The 22858-nt window shown below is 41.3% G+C and overlaps 1 protein-coding gene and 1 long non-coding RNA gene across 2 annotated transcripts in view; one reads left to right on the top strand and one right to left on the bottom strand.

Annotated features, from left to right (window-relative positions):
* LOC105691801 (matrix metalloproteinase-2-like) overlaps window positions 1-22858 on the bottom strand; it is a 124586-nt gene that overhangs the window by 51354 nt on the left and 50374 nt on the right. The window lies entirely within an intron of this gene.
* LOC125500396 overlaps window positions 16147-22858 on the top strand; it is a 41878-nt gene continuing 35166 nt past the window's right edge. The window contains exon 1 of the long non-coding RNA XR_007277770.1: window positions 16147-16561. This is a non-coding gene — a long non-coding RNA (uncharacterized LOC125500396). The remainder of the gene's footprint in view (window positions 16562-22858) is intronic.

The raw sequence follows: 22858 nt of genomic DNA, 5'->3' as shown, positions 1-22858 counted from the left end.
ATTAGATGCGCGGTTATTTACTCGGGAGACCTGAGAGCGACCTGTACATACTCTGTAGTATCATATACGTAGCGGGTGGCCGTGTGTGACGTGATCACCCTCGACGATCGTAAATCCAAAGTTTCATTAGTTGGAATTCTTCTTATGACGTCTTCGTCATCTTCGGACGTAAAACTGCAATAAAAAGATCCACCGTGATCCCGTTCTGCTTGATTCCCGGAATTAGAATTGACCATGAAATTTTATACGGAGGTTTTAGTGCGCCTGTTCAGAGTCGCCGTACGTTGTCACGATAATGACATCGAATGAAGGATTTTAGCGAAAATTTCAATCTCGCATGCCGCATGAAACGCGTCTTCGTTATTCGCGATTCTTTTTCGGTCCGCACGCCGGTATAGTTGAGAAAATGAAAATTCTCCGTCATGCGAAGTTCGTTACGGGAATATCTTCATCGAATAGTTTCATAGCGAAATCGCGTGATACGGCTGCAGAGCGTAAGATTTACAGTCTCTTCTTTTACGGTAAGAAAATTCCATTTTGATTGAAAGAATAAAATTCTCGCATTCGGAAGCCGGCGGCCTTATACGGGTATATAAAGATGGTATAATTACGTCTCTCGTTCGCTGTTTGCTTCGTGTAAAATTAAAAATTTTACAGTCGATTGGTGGGAAAAATAAAACGTATATCGTGTTCCAGATGAATTTGTTGCAAGGGAACGTCGAGTGCTCCTTTTCGACTCTGAAGTGTGTTTCTCGTTTCAATAATAACAATATATTAAAAGAACTGAGAACGAACGAAAGAAAAATAACGCTGACTGCTGACATCATTCGATACTACGTCATCGTCGAAGCTGAGACGAGATTCTCAAGAACGAAGACGTTTGATACATTTTTTACCACACATCTGGTACGTATATATTCGAGCTTGATAGAGCGAAATCCCGAGTGATATCGAAGGATCGCAACGAGAAATTGCTTAATCCTAAATGCGTTGGCGTGCATATCGTCGAACGACAAAACTGTAGAAACAGGGAAAACGGCGGTGAGGCCCGTCCGAGTGACGGTGATCTCATAGTGTTGCAATTTGACTTCGGTCGTTGAGCACGTTCCGCGTAAGAAACGTACGTACGTGCGGCGAAGTTTGTACGGGGTGTCGGCGCAGAGATATGTTTCCACAGAGTTCAGCTCCCGGGTCGCCGTTTCGCTCGGTAGAGATGTACGACGATTCGTAGCACACCATGTGCACGTACAGTATAGAGACGGCTGACGAGTCGTATGTTTTGGCTTCGTAACCGCGCTGAAGCAGCAACAGGACGACCGTCAGAACCGACTGGCATTGTTTTCGAAACTGGAGCTGTCAAACGCAATATCCTATACCCCCACATGCGCCATTCGGAAACGACGAAACTAACTCGGAGTGCGTACGGAAGCGGTGCAGCCGGGTCGATTCCAAATCACCCCTCGGCAATACGCCGAAATTGCAGGACAATTCGGTCGGCGGGCTGATGGACCTCCGATGACGAAGTTGTCCAGGTGAACCCTCTGGCGAGAAGATGATTCGGCATCAACGTGATCGACAAGACGTTGAAATGAAATTTTCAAAGCTTCGGAAGGCCGTTCGAGGTTATGAAAAACAGTGCAAGTGTTTGATGAATAATTCAAAGGTTTCGGAGTTCCGAAATGATCCGGTCAGGGAAGGGGGGGAAGAGGGGTTGCGGCGAATGAATGGAAAGCCACAATTTCATTTGCGCTTTTGATGATTGAATTATATCTGCGACGTCGGATATTCGTTCAACTCGGTAACTGAGTCATACTGTGGGAAAGCGACCTAATTACTTGAAAGCCCGTCGATGTTTCGTCTCTCATCACGGGGTAAGGAAGGCGTGAAACCCGACCGACCGACCGAACGAACGAACGAACGAACGAAGAAACAAACGAACGCTTCATCACCGTTGGGAGTGTATCGAGAATAGTTCGAAATCTAAAGAGGCAGCAGCAGCAGCAGCGGCAGCGGCAGCATGAGCGAGCAACAAGGTTTCGATTCAATTTACCCGAACCCTGACGATGGGCGCCCGCGGTACGCCTGACCTCTACGACCTTTGAAACCAAAGCGTTTGAAAGCGTCTCTATGGGGGAACCATCGGTATACACGGGAATACGTACGTACGTACGTATGTATTTTACTCGGTCTAACCGAACTGACGTTACATAGACACGTGTGTACACCGAGAGAAATATGAGAAGTGCGAGAGTGAGAGGGAGAAGGGTGCACTTTGATATCCAAAGATAAAAGTGGAGCCACTTAGAGCTTATTAAACTACTCGCTTACGAAGTGCTCTAATTGAGTGCCGCGGAGGTGCCGATGTTGCTGTTGCCGTAATATCTACATCAACGGAAATTTATAACTATGCGTAGAAAAATATCGCGTCTGCCGAAGCTCGCAGTCGCACTTGTCGATGATTAGAAAACTTTTTTTCCCATCTCGAATTCTCTGACGTGCGTCTCCGTCTGGTTTCAATCGCCTAATTATCGGTGCGTCGTCGTCAAATTTTTTAGATCAAAAAGACCATGGGTACCGGGAAACTTTTTATCGCAAAACATCGCAAACTTGGCGACTTTCGGTATTCTTCACACTTCCATCGCCACGCGTCTTCTTCTTTTCTTCGGTTTTGCTTTTTTTGTTGTTTTCGTTATTTTAACGATCGTTTCTCGTTTCAACGTCAGTTGCATAGCGGGTCCGTTCGTCGCCGGCATTTTAAACGACACTTAATTGACTGAATAAGACAATTAACTGCATCGATGCGAAGCAGCTTGCTAACTCACGAATTAACTCCAGACGTGACTCGACTTTATAATTTACTTCTGTACATTCGCTGCACGACCTCAGCCACCGTAGGATTTCAAACCGTATATAAGATTGCTTTGCCGTAATCTGAGACAGTTTGAACGTGTATAATAATAAGAATAATGGTATACGCCGGTTGACAAACCGAAAGAATGTCGCCTCTGTGCGACGCCATCTTAATATTTAATCTTCGATGATTCATGAGGGGAGAGACGTGAGCCAAACACAGACCAATAGTTGTACGTCCGGGACACGTCTTCCCCTTACTTTGATTTAAAACTTTTTCCTTTTTTTTTTCGGTTTCTAAAAATCGAAGAAAGTTTATCGAGGAGGGTGAAATGTGAAATTTTTCCAATTCGCAATTAGACGAGTGAAAGACCGAGGTTGCGACAAAAATTGTTTTAGAGTTCCGCAAACTTTCCACCGCGGAACTGCACCGCGCGTTTTGCAAACGGCGACGACAGGATAGTCGCATGTAACGGAAATTCTGGCAAAGTTTGAATTGTAATGGGTTTCGGTAAAACTGTATAGGTATTATAACTGTGTACCGTATTCCTATGTACGTACGTACAATAATCGCGTATAATTTAATAGAAACCACAAAGCTGCGGACATGAGAGGTGCCACTTTATTGCTTTCCTGACCCGGTTAGCCGTGATCGTTCGACGAAATAATTGTTAAGTGGATTAAATTTTGCTACTGTTCCACGTGTATGAGCATTTACCTGCAATTCGAAACTATTTCCATTGCGGAATTACCGCGATGGCTTTCGATAAGGAAAAACGGAAGGAAAAGAAAAACGAACCGCGATTGACTCAAGTTTCATCATATCAAATCACCTTTGATACAAAGTCCTCGGCATTCGTTTGATTGAATATACTTAATTAAAGCGAACAGGAGCTGAGCACGATACACACGGTTCGCTACTAAAACTTTTCAAAGTCTTTGAAAATTGAAACACTCAATTTCGCACGCTGTTTAATCCTCTCCCGAGTTTTTACGACCCCTGAATTACGTTCTTACGGCGATATTTTAAACACGACTTTACAACGCACCTTTTTTTATTTTATCCATTTTTCATTTTTTCTTTCATCGTTGTGTAGCTTACTGACCGAAGTTTCTCAAAAAAAAAAAAAGAACTCTTCGATTACGTGGGTAATTTTGACGATCTATTAAAAAAAAATTGACGTTACTCCCGAACGTCGAATGAGCCCGGAGTTCGAGAGGGTGATAAATTCGATGGACCGCAACAATCGCAATATTGGAAAAGGGACAAAATTTGTGGGTAACATTTCGAGGGTGAAATTCAACGTTTGCTATAAGCGTAACAAGCGCTATAGAAGGGCATCAAGTGTAAGGTCGTCGTTTTACCACGAGTAGAAAAAGTGGGAAGGTTAGCGCAGTCGGAGCTTACGGGTTTTACACGAGAAAAACCGCGTAGAAAAAAAGAAGAAGGAGGAGAGGATGAAGAAGGAGGAGAGGAGGAGGAGGAGGGTAAGTGGTGAAATCGTCGGTTTGTAGCATCTGGTGTGTAATGTGGGCCGTAACAGTTTGTTTGACTAGAGAAAGTGTCTATTAACTTGTTCCAGGCACAGAGAAATATAACGTCTAATATCGCAAATGGCTGTTTTACTCGGCTGGCGCTGACCCAACCCCTAAGAGACCGAAGATCCCGTTCGCCTCTTTCCCTCCACCGTCGACTTCTTCTTCGCTCCTCGACTTCGCTCATCAGCATCGTGCACGCGAAGACTAACCCCCGTGTTTGTCCAAGTCCGACGTCAGATCGATCGATCGCCAAATGAAACTATTTCGGAAACGGCGTGTATACCGAAATACCGAATAGAGCAAATGAGAACCCGATGGCTTCTACTTCTCGACCGACTACACCGAAAACTTTACATGCAATATTTTGTTCTTCGCGTTCCGCGCAACTTTTATCCCGGGAAGAAAAATCGTTCCAATTGCACGAATCGATAAACATCCGGAACGAAAACATGAGAGAAAAAAAAAAAAACACTCGTGCGACGAAAAATGGTAGATGTAATTTTATTTCGCGAAGGAAAGAAAAAAGGAAACAAAAAAAAAAAAATTGAAAACCCATATAACGTGATGGAGTACCTGCGCCGTTATAATGATGATACATTTTCAAGAATCCCTTCGAAATTTCGCGTTTCACGGTGATGTGATCGAAAAGAGATGTCAATTCCTCGACGAGAGATGGGGTGAATTTTTGTTATTTGCAATGAATAAAAAATCATATTTTCCACGAGAAACTTGCCGACTGTGTATAACGTGTATATTATGCATCGGGGTTGTAAAATATATTTTCTAAAATATATTGCACGAACCTTTTAGCTAAAAAGAGATTGGAAAGAAGCAAACGAACGAAAAAAAACAAAAAACAAAAAAAAACAAAAAAAAAAAAAAGGATAAAGAAGATGGTTTGTGCGCTAGCTGCACCTTAGCCACGGCGTCTGTACATAAAACAAACCGTAGCGCACTTCATATCCTGTGTGTTTTACTTCTTTCTCAAGCACATGGACGAAGGTGCCAGAGATTTTCCGAGTACATTTACATTAGATCATAGAGATTTATCCGAGCGTGCACCTTACGTAATCCACCAGATGTTGAAAAAAAATAACGTACGTGAAGGATAAGATCGATGGTAGGGGAAAAAATTTACCAAAACACCCGTAGGGGTACCTCCATTCGGACGATAAATTTCCAAAGAAATTTCAAATAAATTATTTCCGCAACGTAACGGTAGCTGGATTCCATATAGTATTTGCCGCGAGGTGCAGAGGAGACGTATAGTTCGCTAACAAAGATGAATTGTTTTTTCATTTTGTCTCTGCCCTTTTCTTTACCTTTTTTTTTCTCATATTAAAAATTGACAAGCGTTTCTTTATTTCGAGCCGCAATTCCGTCTACAAGAAATCATCGGCTAAGCCCGACGGCGTGCAGGGGCACATTTATTCATTTATTCGTGCGTATTACGAAAAGTCTTCGGAGGTTTGCAAACTTGAAGGGGATTCCTGAACCTTCGAAACTCTCACCCCTCGATCTCAATAGCATGAATTTTTTATGCTTTTCGCGTACATTTCGTTGAGTTAACCACCCCCTCCAACCACGTTGAACTTATAGAACATCCACATACGTGTGACTTGGAGTGGGAAAAAAATCAAAAAAAAAAAAGAAAAAAGAAAAACATTTTTGAATAATAATTTTGCTCTCCTGTTTTTCCTTGTTGCACGTCGGTTTCGACGGTCGTTGCTGGGTTGAATTATCGTTTGGAAAAATGAAATGGAACAAAAATTGAACGATGTATAGATATCAGTCGGGCGATATAAACGAAACGTGAATTATTGGCATTGAAAATGTACCGTACAGTTGAGAGCTGGGTACTAAATCATCGACGACTAGTTAACTAGCTAGTCCTGGTTCTAGTTTCGGTCTATGCCGGACTCGACTTCTGGCTTTGCCCATCGATTTCGGTAAAATGAAATTCCGGTCGATTCGATGTATTTATTTTATTATATTTCTGTAATAAATCTACCGAATGACATTGATCTATACTGAAAACACGTGAAACGGAAAAAACGAAAACGGAAAAACGAGAGAAAAACAAATGTTAAATAAATAAAATACGTGTATGCACGATATACCACGTGATACTAAAGTATCGTGCACGAACATGGCTAGAAAATTCGAGCCGGTGAAATTGATGGGAAAAAAAATTGAATCGAATTTTAAAGAAAAGAAAAGTGAAGAAGGGAGTAAAAAAGAGAAATCCAAATCTAGTTTTGTCGAGTGGTTGACTTCGATCCCAACGACGTTGAAGCGCAACAGCACGGGGCGTGTCGTCCACAGTCGCATGTTGCGTACCCCGAGGGAAAGAAAAACGAAACGAAGACGAATCAAGGGATAAAATGAAAAATAATAATAATAACAATCGCAGAATTTGCCAAGAGAGACGAAACAAACGGAGAATTATATTAAAACTTTTCTGCCCACCCCAGAATACAGCGACCGCACAGAGAATCAAAAAAGGTACACAAAATTGAAAGAAAAAAAGATAAATGAAAATTTTTTCGGTTCGAATCGATACGGTTACCTTGTTCATGTTACAAAATGTATCGTTTCACATCACGTATGTATGAAATGGAAATTTGACGACGTTTGCTGTACCGCGGTGAAGGGATGTTTTATTTTAGATGTTATTTTATTTCTAATCTTTTCGCTTTTCTTTCCATTACCTGGTTTTCGAGTAGATACCGAATAGGTAATCGGTACTTCGAATATACTTAACGTGGTACGTCCGCACTTTTACGTCCGCTCGCATACGCTATACCTCCGCGCGTGATCCGCAGTTGATCCGTAACCACTGTTCCCGCAAAACAGAATCCCTAAATCACTAACCCTCGGCAGAGCGTATCGATGTTTCCCATAACGCGAAGCTTCGTCGCACTACAAACTGTATACAGATCGTGAAAATTCACACGAGAATAATTATAGATACGATTGAAATCCATCGATCATTATTACACCTACCGCATTCCGTGAGATACATGGGCAAAATCTCATCGCGTTTGTGATCTAAAACGAAACGAGAGAAGCAAAGAAATAAACCAAAAAAAAAAATTAATAGCCATAAAAATACGTCTGAATTAGGTGGACGATGAATTTGAATCAGGTAATGTAAAAACCGCGCCGTTTTTATGCGAATGAAATACAAATATTTTATACGTACACATAAATAAATAATCGAGCAATGAGGTGGGCAGGAAATTGGAGTATAAAGTTGACGAGGAGAGAGATGGGGGGGGGGGGGTCTAAAAAGAGAAAATAAAAATGAAAACGAAATAAAAGAAACATGAAAGTAGGAGGTACGAGTAAAATGTTTAACAAACATATAGATATGTAAATTGTATTGTAAACTTGCCGTTATCGACTCGAGAATCATTTCCTCGCTAACTTGTAAGTCTTGGATTCGAGTTTCGATGTCTCGTAATTAGATTCCAGTCGGTGAAAAATTGAGCGATTTTCGACGATCGGAAAAAAAAAAAAAAAAAAGGGATGAAAATCGACAAATGAAACGGCGAGATAAAATTTCGAAAATATCGACAAGAAACAACAAACGTCGAGAGCAACCAGAAAGTGGAAACGAGTTTAGAAAACTGTGCAGGGGAGTCGCCTCCGCGACGTACGAGAAGCTCGCCGTTACGAGAAGCGCTCCGCACGAATCGCGCCAAAGCACTGAGCCGAAACGGGCGCAGCAACTCCCGAAACGCGAACGAACCCAACAAACCCACGAACCCAACGAACGAACGAACGAACGAACGAACGAACGAACGAGCGAACCAACCGTCGCTGCAACCCACCAAACTTGCGGGGGTGTAGTACGCCCCGGCGCAACGCGTGACCGAGAGAATAAAAAAAAAAAAGCGAAAAACGAAGAAGAAAACGGGAGAAGGAGAGAAAATCCAGAGCGTAAACGTACCGAGAGCTTTTGGGGAAACTCGTGGCGCATTACCTCTGGCTAAGGGCGAATTTACCCCGCGTAACACGGGCCAACGTCCTCCTCGGCTACGTTCAGCCTCCCGGATTGAAAAAGCGAATGAAAATATCAAAATGAAATAAAGAAGAAACGAAAGGAGGAGAGATAAAACGGAGGGAGGGCAAAAAATTGGAGCACAATTCCACAACAGGTGATTCACATTTTTCGGAAAACAAGCTCGCAATTTTTCGTCACGTTTTTCGCGCGAAAAACCGTTTCTCTTTCTTTCCAAATTCAGAATGTGAAAAAAGAAAATTCCGAGAAAAGCTGAGAAAACGTGAAATTTCGCGACGTCACGATGTAAACCTGGCAAGGTATGCGCGTGTGTGTATGCATGCCCGGTAATACCTACTTTATGGTATAGCTGCCTCGTGGCCTTATCACCTCTCTCTAATCCGTAGACGTAATTAGTAAATTGCTCATGTCTAGCTATACGGGAAGATGGGAAGGGAGGCAGGCAGGCAGGCAGCAGGTACGTTGGTAGCTCGGTACTCGGTAGGTAGGTTAGGTATAGGTATCTACATGGTCTACATTAGAGTTCGCGTTTCAACGTTGTCGTGATAAGTTAAAACTGGCAACGGAAAATATGGTACATATGTACTTCCATTGCATATTACGTAAGCCAATATACACACAATATAGGTGATAGAGTAATAAATTATACAAGGACCCGGGAGAGAACGATATATTCGATGAAGACATAAGGGAAACCACCCACCCTAATTGTTCCGATAATAATCGTCGGTCGTATAATTTTTATCCCTGTATACCTATACGGTGGCGAAAAAAAGATAAAAAAAATACTCGAGATCCTCGAAAAGGAGTATTATCAACGTTTCTCGGCGAAGAACAACGACGATCTTCGCGATGTCTTCACGTATCTGCATGCACATAAAATTTGTACAACATATTTGTAGAAATAAAAGAAAAGCATCCGCGTCGCGTGGTGCGGAAAGAGGAAAAAGAAGTTTTGATATTTATTACACCTGATGTGAAATCCTTCGAGACCCGAACGCACACGAATCTCTCGGTTTGTTTTATAGAACAGATGTTGACAGCCATCCGCTGCTGCTGCAGACATGAGAAGAATTACAGCAGAAATAATAATACGTTGGCTGGTATAACGCAAAAATGGTAACCAACGGAACTGCTTCCGTACCGAAAAAAGAACCAAAAAAGAAAAAAAAAAAAAATGAATGAACAAAAATCGGAGAAACATGTAAATTGAAAAAAAAAAGCAGTCGACGTGTTCCGAAACTTCTGCAGCAGCAATTTTTTCAAAAAGAATAGAAAAAATTCAGGAGGATTCGGAAAATAAAAAAGAGCAAAAAAAACTTATATTCTCTGGCGTTAAAATTTTGATTCAGTTGAAGGCACAAAAAAAAAGGGGGAAAAAATTAACCAAACTAGAAAAAGATTGAACAACATACTCCGTTTCGAACTATAATCTCATGTAACACACAGCGAGCTTTTAAGGGGGCGTTGCAGCAGCTTGTCGATAATTATCGTTATCTGTACGGAACAAACGTGCGTCGACTGCTGTTATAATGTCCGATGTTTAATATGTTAATAATTAAAAGACCACGTTATACGCCGCAGATGTTGGTAAACGATTTTCTAAATGCGTAAAAAATAAATGAAACACAACGGTGCAACAGAGGCGAATAGACACGTATCGGTGTACAAGGGGCGCGTGCGTTCACGATCTATTCGATATTCTCGAGGGAGTTTATTGCGGGGCGGATGTGCCTTCGATAAGGTGAGATTCGCTTTTTATTACGCGTCTCCTCGATCGGACATAGTCGGCAAACGAGCGAACGCCCGACGTATACGTACGTACATGTATATATGTATATCGCAGAAAAGCTCTGCACCTCCGCTCCCAGATATACATGTATAGGTACGTGGACTATACGCGAACGTCACGTAACGATGTACACATGCAATAATTCGCTGATGTATATACGCGCGTTACACGCACGGTACATATGTACGTATATGTATATCTCCGTTTTGTTGTACATACATCTACTTTACAACGGTCATAAACCGTTCCAAAATGAGCTTGATTACTGCCAATTGATTCTAGCGATATACGCGTATAGTACCGCGTACCTACAAATCTCGCACTCCGCTCTCAATCGAATATTCTAATATTTCACGCATGATAATACACACGCGCCAAAATTACCTACGCACACACGAACAATCGACGTCCGTCAAACGCCGTTGAACACGACGACGATAAATATGATGCAACGAAAATATGCAATAAATTATTCGGTCGACGGTGGACGGCAAAATGGCCGCGTTAATGTACGGTTAATAACTATATCTACTTATATTATACATACAGGTTCGTTTGATCGTGAGAATGACGAAATAAATTCGGTCTCTGATGTTATCGGATTTCTCCTCATTGCGCCCCGTATTTACCCTTTTTCTCCCCATCATTTTATTTTTTGTTTTTCGCAAGACACGCGTCGTCGGGTATAACGTAATACGATAACACATCGTCAGAAATTTGGTCGATATAATATTGGACGTATCGTAATTTTTTTCTTTTTTTTTTTTTTTCTCTCTTCTTTCTCCGTTTGCCCCGCGTGATATCCTTCTACAACTTTCGTCCCTATTCCTCGTTATCGGAAGCGACGGCATCGCGAAAATGAAAAAAAATAAAATAAAATAAAAACAAAAAAAGATAAAATAAAATAAGGGAAAAAGAGAAACGCTTCGCTAACCCGCGTCAGGACTCTCTCTCTCGCTCATATTCCTGATCCCTCAATCGTATGATGGAAAACGCGCTGGATATTATTTATTTCTTACGTTTTTTTTTTGTTCCTTCCGCGGATTTTCAGGACTCGGAAAGCTGGGGATTCAATCGACGTTGAATTTGCGTGTGTGACGTGGGTTCCCCCGTACGGTGCGGGATACGTATGGGAAATGAAAATAATTTTTTTCACCATAAAAAACTCGACAAACCTCATCGCATGTACGCGGAGAAAAATAATATCAAGAATTCAACGAGGTATACATATAAGGTTTTTCCCTGTAATCGACGATTTGTGGAACTGCATGCATAATTGTTCTAGCGTATACATGTATATATGTATACCTAGAGGGTTGTACATGTACCGTACACGTGGGTGCGAAATTAACCGGTGTAAATTCCGAATCTAAGAGCCATTGGAATACCCTTTCGTGATAACGAATACGGACGCTATAGCAGGTGATAAAGGCCGGAATACCCGCGAAGCGTAAGCCCGGTAGGGAACGAGATGGTCCATAGGATCGAGCTGCAGGACAATGGGATTCCGATAATGGTCGGTCAGGTGCGTCGAGGTCAAGGGATGGAAAAGTGTCCTCTGAATATCGCGTGTACCTTATAGGTGGGTACGGTATATATACGTATATTCCGGAGACGACGATTACGAGACCGAAGGAAAATCCAATTTATATTCGATTACCGAACACGCGTCTTAGGTTTATTGAATCACTCTTCGCCGCGCTGCGGGGAAAAAATTTGTTTTTTTTGCCAATTTGAAAGAAAAATAGAAAAAAAAAAAAACAAACAAACAAACAAACATTTCCGACACGATAATCGAAGATATACGGAAAAAAGAATGACCGGGAGAGAAAAAATTGTCAAACGATGTAGGTGTAAAAAAAAAATAATTGATCGAAAGGAAGACGTACCAGTTACAAATAGCCGACTAACGACAAGTGCAAAGTGTGTACTTGACGTGTGGTAATCTGAAAAATGCTCACAGATAATATTTTCCCATTCGGGGGTGCGGTTAGTTATGTGCGCAACCGTAGCGTATAATAAAGTGCCGAACGAATTTTCGGTTAGTTGTTAGAATTTTTCGTTTTCGTCAAGTTCCGTATTTTTTTTTTTTTTTCTATTTTTTTTTTTTCGTCTTCCCAACTTCAAGAGTCCCTCGCGACCCCGAATGCCTTGGGCTCTTTGAACGGCATGAAATTCCCAACATATCTCGCGCGCTAACCTGGTATCGCGGTGAGGATAAATTTTGTATAAAAGCGGCGATCCTCTCGCGTCCTACGTACGAACGAGGTCTTCGCGGGTAGGTGTCTACGTGTAACGGACAGGATTTTTTAACCACCGCGAATATCATGAATTCTCGATTCTGCGAAGGCTGCACATTTTTCAACTTTATTTCGCTCGACTTTTTGCTCCTCTAATTATGTTTTTCATTTTTTCACCCGCCCCGTGACATTACGGTAGATCGCGAAAGCTCTCATTACAGAGACGATATATCCGATCGAAATATTCGAAGAACAAAAAAAAAAAAAAAAAATAGAAAGCGGAATTTTTTCACTTCTGTATAAAACGTAATATTATATGGAAAAATTGTCGCGTCGCTGCAGACGATAAGTTAAGGAGGACGAAACGACTTGCATGAGACTGAATCACTGGGCTGCAAAAATTATCTCCGGAAGAGGAAGCGAAACGAACGAGCGAAACGAATAAAAGATATGAAAAAAAAAAAAAAAAAAATTTGTTAAAAAAATAAAATCATAAAGATAAAGAAAAAAGAAATTAAGGCTAGGGTTAAAAGGGGAGAAGGGATGGAGCTTGGAAACAAGGACAAAACCGAAGGTAAAGGCGCAGGCTGACTGAGAGTCGCCACGTGTGCAACGTTGGCGAGTATATATATACATGTTATAGGTATACATACGTATGTACATACATATATGTATGTGAAACGCGTCGTTGACCATGTGTTTCGTATCAGGATATGAAACATATTTTTTTTTTTTTCTCCTCCTCCTCTCGTCTCTCTGATATACCTACGCGCGCTGCACACGTTCAAAGTTCACATATCCAAACTCCGGTACAATCAAGCCACGTTTTTTCCCTTCGAATATAACCAACAAACGCGAGAGACGAGTGAAACTAGAGCTCGCCTCGTACGCAGGGTGCGATTAATTAATTCGCAAAAACGCTGTAATGTAATTGGAAACGGTCAGGAATCAATTATTCCGGCGAGGATCGTTTACGGGAAATCAAAAATCAGCGTAACGATTGCGAGCTTTCGAATGGAAAATTTTATCCTTCTTTTTTTGTCAACTCGTTTTTTCTCAATGCCCGATGTACGTACATACAAGTTGGTACGTTTCAAAGAGATCGTTGCAGAGGATACCCAATTGAATCGTACCCAATTAAAGCCCATTCGAATAATTAAGGAACATTCTGGACAAATTTTACGTTCTACAAAGCACGTGTGTAGAGGTGTGGTGTACGTGCACGTGCAATACATATGAATAATGTACATAGGAATGTTTAACGAAGATATCGTATTATCATTTTGCCCCAAGTTTTTCGTTTATCTCATTCCTATCACGCCATCCGTCGTATCGCCTATGAGACCAGCGCAGAAAAAGCATCCGTTAATAATTATAACGATTATTATTATTATTATTATTATTATGAATAACAACGATAATACTAACAACAACAACGAATATTATTAGTCATAATATTTACAGCCACGCCAGCATCACCCGCAGTATATATGAAGATGTATGTATACACGAGCTCGTTGAAAAAATAAATCTCATATTCGTCATTGATTCGTTCATGTTTTTTTCAACGTAAATTAAACAATTTCGACGAAAATATTTTGTCCGGCCGAACGAAATCAAGGGTAATTATAATTTCCGGATAATCTATTACACGTGCGTGCGCACGTGAGATCGAACGAAAATGTGAATAAGAAAAGAAAAAATAACGAAACAATGCACGTGAACTTTAACCGAGATAATAATGTTTCGAGTACAAAAGACGACTTATATGATATAATAATGTAGGGAGTCTGTACAACGTCTGCAGCGCGTCGAGTATAAGAGAAAATAGGGGGCGGAGGACTGCAGCGTACAAGAGGGTAGGTACACGGGCGGCGCATAGGTGCACACGTGTGTTTGTGTTTGTGTTTGTGTGTGTGTGTGTGTGGGCAGATACATATACCATAACACGACATAGCCGGTGTGTAAGTGGTTCAAGTGCAGTATTCTATCGAGTTGTAGGGATGGCATATACATCCTCCGCCGTGCATGGCCAGCCGCAATATGGCAGCGTGCGGCAATGAGATATCTCTTTTAGCGAGAAGAATCGCCGATTTTTCAAAGTATTCTTCGAAGCACATCGATTTTCGGATTACCTCGGTAAATTTGACACCCGGATCAACAACCCTTACGATTGAGATGTGGGAGAAGAATAGAGGGAAGAAAAAAGAGGGTGGGAAAACGAGAAGAAAAATAAACGAACATCGAACGAATTATCGCAGTTGATTTTATCGTCGCACGGTAGTAACTTGGAATGATTTTTTTACACCTCATCGTATCTATATCGGATAATTTCTTCGCGGTCGTAAAGGTGATCAATTACGCCGAAAAATGGTTTTTCTGTATTAACAACTATGTGCACGATATATGCAAATGAAATGAAGTGGGTACATATTATATAATATAAACCCTACCTAACTAATCACCGCCATTTGCCTCGAGTATATGTACGTAGGTACGTACGTACGTACATTATGTATACGTATATATCCAAAGGGTATAAATACGTATGGCTGAGGGACGTGGATTATTGATTACCGATTAGTTCACGTTGGCATCACGGGGATAATTAGAAAGTACGCGAGAATCGTAATAATTACTTCCAATTTACCCGATTGGAGTCGTGAAATAAACGGAATATAAAGAGGAGAATGAACGGATTTAAATTTCCGTAATGAATCATCGAGGTCCACGTTATATGAATGTCAAACGTATAGGTATACACATTTCGCGTCAACTCAACTCGCGGCTCATCCGATGCACATATTATTACATATTATTTCCATACATTCATTCATTTCTCGTGTCTATTCAATTTTATATCGAGCGATGCGACCGGAGAAGTGAATTGATCGTATTTTTGTTTCTTCTCTCTTTGAAATTCAGGAATAAAAAAAAAAAAAATAAAAAAATAAAAAATAAACAAAAACTCGTTCGAATTTGCATCGCCCTATACGTATACATATACATATATACCTTCGTACCTGTTTCGCATTATTGTATTAATCGTAACAAATAGCTTTCAGCTCGAGTTTCATTTAATTTCCATTCATTTCTGTATCTCGAGTTACAAATCCGACCGCCGCGCCGCGACGTTGACTTTAACTTATATTATTCGCCTGTATAATACCAACCTCTTCAGAATCCATTCTTCAATTGATGATATTTAATAATATGTTTTTATATACCTATATACACCATTCGATCGTATATCTTCCGTATAATAAAGAAATGAGATTTTCGCCTGTAAGAATTATACGAACGAATCGCATCCTTGATATAATACCTGCCACATGTATACCTATATACACATTTTGCATTAGCGCTCAGGGGGAGGGGGAGCTTTGTCCCCCAGATTATACAGAGGGAAGAGTCGAGATTAATTAAGATGACGTTAAATCCGGCGTGAAACGAGGTCTCAATCGAACCGATATACATCGTACGTATAATTCAGAAGTCGTCCGTCGCTCGACATCCGACGTCGGATTCCCGCCGATGTTCTCAACATTGCGTCGGTGTATACGTATACGTATAACATACGTGCATGTACAGTGTGATACGTGTACGTACATCGACTCGTGCCCGTTACAGGTATAAAAATAATACATATGCAGACCGTCTGTAAAACGATAAAATTATAAAATAATAAAAGACGACGATACCGGAGACGAGATGATAAAAAGTCCGTTAGCTTACACGAATCGTTCGCGGAGCCATTTTCTTTTTCAAGCTCTTTCGAAGGAGCGGTTTGCGACCGTGGTGTAGGTATACGAGAAGAAAGATCCGATCCTCCGCATATATTTGCGTACCACGCGACGATCGTCGTAGTATCGCGGTGCAGCTGCGGTTGTAGGTAGATTTCTCGCAAAAGGGGAAAAAAAAAAAAAAGGTCGAATAAAAACGGGAGAAAAAGTAGCGCAGGGAAAACAGGGACTCGCTGTACGTACGCGCGTGTATTGCACAGGGGAAAACGAATAACGACGAGCATGCAGAAAACCAGGGAAAATCGGCTTGAAGCGTTAACTGAACTGCTGGAAGAGAGGGTAAAACCTGTGGCATAAATTCAGGAAAAAGGTATTTATTTGTTTTTTACTTTTTTTTCTATTTTGTTTTTTTTTTATCTCGAAAGAGAGTGAAAGCTGATAATGTATACCTATGTATACACGTTTTTCCCTGAGCGAGGCTACACTTTTATTTCGTCCAATAAATCCCGAAATCGGCCATTTATATCGGTAACTGGCAATTTAACCGGTAGGTCGGTTTATAAGACCGGCCGGATACGATAACGAAGAAATCAATCCCGCCCGTCAAATGGCGCCAGGTAGGTATATAGATGTAATTATATGTATTACATATATACGTAACCGTGCGGCCAAAAAACTCCCGGTATCTAAATCGAACCCAATTCACTTTTGTAACGTGGATAATCCGACGGATTCGATTAACAAGGTTCGACATTCGGTCACACGACGAATTCACTTATACATTTATATACGCTCGAGAGTTTTTATTTTTAATGTTTTTTTTTTTCTCGATCCATTCACGTTCTTATGCGATGGTGAAATTTGAAAAAGCGTTGAAAAAAAGATTCGTTTCCGTGATCGAATTGGCGAGAAATGCCCCGGCGCGGTACGTATACAGAAGCGCGTATTGTAAAAAATCTGTTTTTACAACTTCCAGACAACCTTTTCCCCACGCATCGGTATACACCGAGGCAAAAAGCCAGACTATTTTATACCTACAGCGTTGGTACGTCGTACGTACGAGGCAAAACCAGATGTCGATGGTTTTTGGTCTCGAATTTTCGGTTCTTTGGTTGAAAACGTTTAAGTTTTAAGAGGGCGAGCATGCCTTCCTTCAGAAAACAGACCAACACTGGCCGTTGTATCTATACCGCCGTAATATACCTACATGTTTTTCGGGGATCCCTGCGGGCGGCAAACCCACATAAATCGAGTCCTGTAGGTGTACTCGGTACACATACCACACGAAGAAAAGTGGAGGAATATAAGCCCTCGAGCTCCCGTCCCACGAACAATCCTCAATATATCCCATTCACGATCCTCGTACACTTCGGAAGGATAAATTTTTGAATGTAACCTTGTACAGCTGCGAAAATTGGCACGCGCTTCAACGAAATTTAGCAGACTTTATTCTTTGTTATTTCAGAAAAAAATTAAACATATTAATAAAACGATAAAATATTTCCAAGAAAAAAGGTCTGCTCGTTCATCGTTATATGGTATCTCGGATATTTATTTTATCCGTCTTTCAAAATTTATTGCATAATATCTGATTAGGTACACGTGCATCGGTCTCATTATTTGTTTTATTTTGTTTACAACGATCGAATAAATAATTCATCGACGGTCGATAACTGGGTGAGTTTTCGGACGACGAGTTAAAAAACGTTGAAAATATCGAGCCATTTTTCTATATATTCGTTCGTTTATTTTATAGATTTTATTTCACGGTGCGCTATCATCAATTTGACAAAAATAACGGAGAACGAATACGTCGCGGGGGGTTCGTGTGTCCGAAGGAAAAGGAGTAAAAGTGAAAAACAAATAAAAAATGGACACCTAAAAGGAAGAGGAGGACAGCGAACGTCGTTTATCGGTGTAACCGACCCCAACGCCCGACATTTTCCCCGCATATAATGTCAGCGCGAAGGACGAACGAGGGTGTATAAGGCATTATGTGGAAATATAGGTCCGATTATAGTCATGAACGATCCACCCCCGGGCCTGTTGTACCGCTGCTGACCTATACGCGTTCAACAGATGCGGCTATAAACTCGAATTAAATTTTTTTTCCAAATTTAAAATAAAATAAAATATAAACGTGCGTTATCTGTACGGACGATATTCACGTATATAGTATGTGAAAAAAATAACACCGGCCATTTTGCTTTTCTCTTTTCTATATTTCTTTTTTTTTTTTATGCCATCATTCATTTCATCCGGCGACAGAAAAATTAACCAATGGCTGTATGTGAAAAGTTGCGATACAATCTGTGATCTGTTTTTTGGCTCTTCTTTCTCTCCTGTAACAGCAATCGACAAATTTTGTCTAATTGCAAATTTTGGACTCATTCCAGCGTCGGCTTTAGCTTTCGCCGAAAATTCTTCAGTCATATTATTTTTGCTCATGCGATATTTACGTATCATATCAAGCGAGAATTCCTTCAATTCCGAATCGTTAGGACTACGGCAATAGCAATTAACGGACAGGAGACTCGTTCGTTGATTTCTCGACTTGCACACGCGAGCGTCACACGTCGACAGAGGGGGAAAGTCCAGGACGAAATGCGGCGCGTCGACGTCAAATCCGATAAGAGTTTTCACTTTTCATTTTCCTTTTGTTTGCCTGGATTTCCTACGCGGCCGGGCAATCAAACCGGACCGATGAAATATAATTGCATCACGAAAGGTACAGGTGGCCGTAGGTATAGGTTTGAACAAACTATACCACCTGTACCTACAATTACACAAGGGCGTCAAATTCTGACTCGATTGACGCACCTGTACACGTGTGCGAGCATTCGTACGTGCATCGATGTTACCGTTTATTTTGAAAATAGAATTTTGCGGAAATGTGACGCTCTTATCAATTAAAAATCATTATCGTTATCGTTGTCATCGGATCCACCTGCCGTCGTCGCCACTTCACCAATTACATTCATTGTCCGATGTACAATAATGAGATGACAACGACGATGACGATGACTGTGACGACGATAACGATGAATGAGCGAGGATAATGATAATAATTCTATTGTTCCGACAATCAAGTTCGCGCTTCATATCGAGTGGATTTCAAGTACCGCATAGAGTACTGGCCTCTATCAAGGGCTTCAAACATTACCCATAGGTGTACGTATGAGTAAGGTGTGTTACGTACACGCGGAGTGCAGATATAGACAGCAGGTCTATAAGTATATACCTACGTGTATAGGTACATATATGTATGTATACATATATATGTACAGAGAGAGGGGAGTGAAGTTCTCGGTGAGTATATTGCAAAGAGAGAAGTGGTCTCAGGATATGATTGGCTGGAATTGTCACCCTCCATCCGCAGGCTGAGGACAACGCGATATACCCGGTATACATGGGTACTGTACGACGATGTTACTCGAAATCCTCTCCAGCTGTCATCATGGCCGACCGACAGATCGAAAGACCGAGAGACCGAGATAAACAGACCGATAGAACGATCCGCGCCACTCGCCCTGCCCGCATATATACTCATGACTCCCCATTCCGCACACAATCTATTGTCTTAGGCGCTTGTTTGCATCTACTCCCTTTTCGACGTGTATGTATCTTAGGTATATACCGAGGGAGTACCTGTGTCATACATAGGTATACCTAGATGACCGAGTCCTCGCGATACGCGGACCGCGCTGCAGCGACGTATTCGGTCTTCCGAAAAACTTACTACAACCTGACCCGACACGTGTAACGCCAAATATGTAACCTAACCTACATCATCTTTTTGTCAACCGTTTATTCGTTATGTATTTTTTTCTTCTTACCAACAGTGAAATTCGTTAATTGTTATCGAACAACTTAGCGAAGAACATCGAAGAGCTCAAAGTAGTGGAGAATTATTAATTAGTTATTAGAGTTCGACGAAGTGTAAGTACGTACCGCAGTGTCTTTGAGTATACACAGTATATAAATGGTGTGTATGGATATATTTATGAACTTGGTGTAAAAAGAAAAAGTAAAGGAAAACGGAGACTAAACTTTATTTATGATGGGTTGTCAAAGTTAAAAAGCTGCGCGAAAGCACCGCGGGGAATGCAGATGACAACGACGAAGAAAATATATATATATCTATGTAAAAACTTGAACGAGAAATAGACAAAGTCGAATTTTCTTGGAAGATTTCTAAATATATACCTCGGACATATTAATCTCTAGTTTGCGGCAACAAATATACAAGGTGGCAAGGGAAAAAGAATTAGCCAACTGACTGACTTCGTCAAACTTTTCCTTTCTTTCGAAGGGGTTGGGGGGGGGAAAGTTTGATATTGCAGGTTACTCGTAGGACTTTGAAAAAATCTGGACGTCTGCGATTTTGAAAATTCAATACCGGGATAATAATTTTTCATCCGATATCAATCGGAGTTTATAAATTACGGCTGTCTAGATTGGCTTTTGAAAAATCTGTTAAGAAGTGGCCATAAAAATTCACATGCTCGTCATTCTGCCAACAATTTTTTTTTCAACTTTTTTTTTCAAGTACATATTATGCTCCTCGGTCAAGAAGTAAGTATTTTTTTTTTTTTATATTTCAAAATTGATTTAAAAGTTTATAAATTCTCTTTGGCCATCCTGTATATTTACCAGGCTATACGTATACACCTACGCTGTACCTCGTAACTCTTTTTGATCCCGAGGGATCGAACCGTAGACGATTGTCTTCGAAGTTTCGTCGAAAGAAAAGCGAAAAAATGGAAAACGCAGGTACGATTATGGAGCTCCCAGGTCTAGATAAGACAGATTTTCTTTTTCGATCAACAAGCAAACAATCACGTCACACGTTCCGTCTCTTCGTATTTCTAAAAACTTCACATCCTCGGGGACCAAAATCACGGGAACTACGAATTTCCAATCGAAGCACTTTGAGATCGTTCGATTTTCGTTGTCACGGATGAAATCTTTTTCCCCATCAGCTACTTCAATTCGAGACAAGTGCGAACGTCGGTATTTTAAAATCGGTAGATTAATATATACATTATATGTATTACGTATCTATACATATATCTAAAAATGAACTCGACGTATATGAATGAAAACACTCTCCTTCTCCCTCTTTGTTTCTCTCTCCTTTTATTTTACTTTCTTCAAGGAAAGCTCTACCATCTAAAACTTTTCCGCGAGGCTTTCAACAAACACTTTACTTGGCGACGCCACCCCACGTCGCGTTATTAGACGCCTAGATTCTATGCAAAGTCTCTTCCATCTTCACTCTATCCACATTGTACATGATACGACTTACCTGTACACATATACCGCTACGTACACCCCGTTTCGCATTATATACCGGTCGCGTTACACGCCCTTATTCCAAGATGTCAACGACCTCGACAAATTTCCGGAGACCTTTTTAGCCAAAAAATTTTCGATGATTTGATCCGACAGAACGGACGTTTATCAGGTGGCTTTCGGTACCTGCGTTCCGTCGATTGCATCCCAGATTATATCCGACAAGTTTTCAACGTTTTCACGAGTACGTGTATTTTCAAAGATGACGTAATATAAGCAGCTGCGAAAAGTTGATCCGAAAAAAGGAGAAGCTGTTGAAAAAAAGATCGAGGAGCGGAAGTCGGAGACTGTGACTCCTTTTTCTTCATTTTATTTCCCTCCTCGTTTTTTCGTCGCGCAAACTTTGACTCGTGGGTGCATAAGAAAGACTGCACGAATGAGACGAAAGTGAGAAAAGACGAGGGGAAAAAAAAGAAAAAAAAAACAATCACCGTCTCAATTCAAGCACCGATTTCAGTTTTCTCGAGTTCCACGCGGAAGTGACGAATCCGGGAGTGCCGAGTTGTTGGGTAAATTCCCCGATCCCCGTACCGAATTCTGCTGAAATTTTCTGACTCGTCGTCGACTGATCGGCAATCTCTCAGCGAATATCCGAAAACTGGTTCGTGCGATCGACGAATAAATGAATGAAATGTGAGAGACGGAAAGGGGTTCGAAGTCCAATGAGAATAATATAATGAAATATGTAAACCAAGGATATATGGATAAAAGGAAGATATCAGAAAGCGAGAGCGCTAGAGGGCAGCTTTTTCTCTCCCTCTCGAGAGAGCTATCGAAGAGGCGGGAATGAAGAGATGGCTCCCGTTAAACACGCGAAAGAGTGGAGAAAACGTGCGACGTGGGATGGGAAAAGTACCTCTTTCTCCTTCAACGGCATAAGGATGGAAGGAAGTAAAAAAGAATAAATATAAAAAGCTGTTCCAACCACTTTGCTAATACGAGAGTTTCACGGGAAACGCGTTAACGGGCACCCCGCCCCCCCGCCGCCCCCACCCCTCCTTCTCCTCCTTCTTACTCTTCCTCTTTCGTTCCCTTCTTCGTCCTTGAGGCGAGACTACGAAGGATTATTGGCGGATCTGGAATTTCAAGCGAGTCAGGGCTTGGCGTTACTACCGGGACGCGCCCCGCTTACGCCGTTTCTGGTGAACGTCTGCGAAGTGGTTTGCAGCCACCCCCTGAGGTAACGCCGAAACGGAAAAGGGAATCAGCGAGACAATACGCGGGCGACGAACAACCGCCTCTGTTTCTCTCAGCCGTGCACTGTACGAGGCGTAAATAACTGGCGCCACCTTGTCAGCTTCCATTTGTTGCA

This window comes from Athalia rosae, chromosome 3 (assembly GCF_917208135.1).
Source record: "Athalia rosae chromosome 3, iyAthRosa1.1, whole genome shotgun sequence".
NCBI classification, from domain to species: domain Eukaryota; kingdom Metazoa; phylum Arthropoda; class Insecta; order Hymenoptera; family Athaliidae; genus Athalia; species Athalia rosae.
This window is presented reverse-complemented; position numbering and strand designations above follow the sequence as displayed.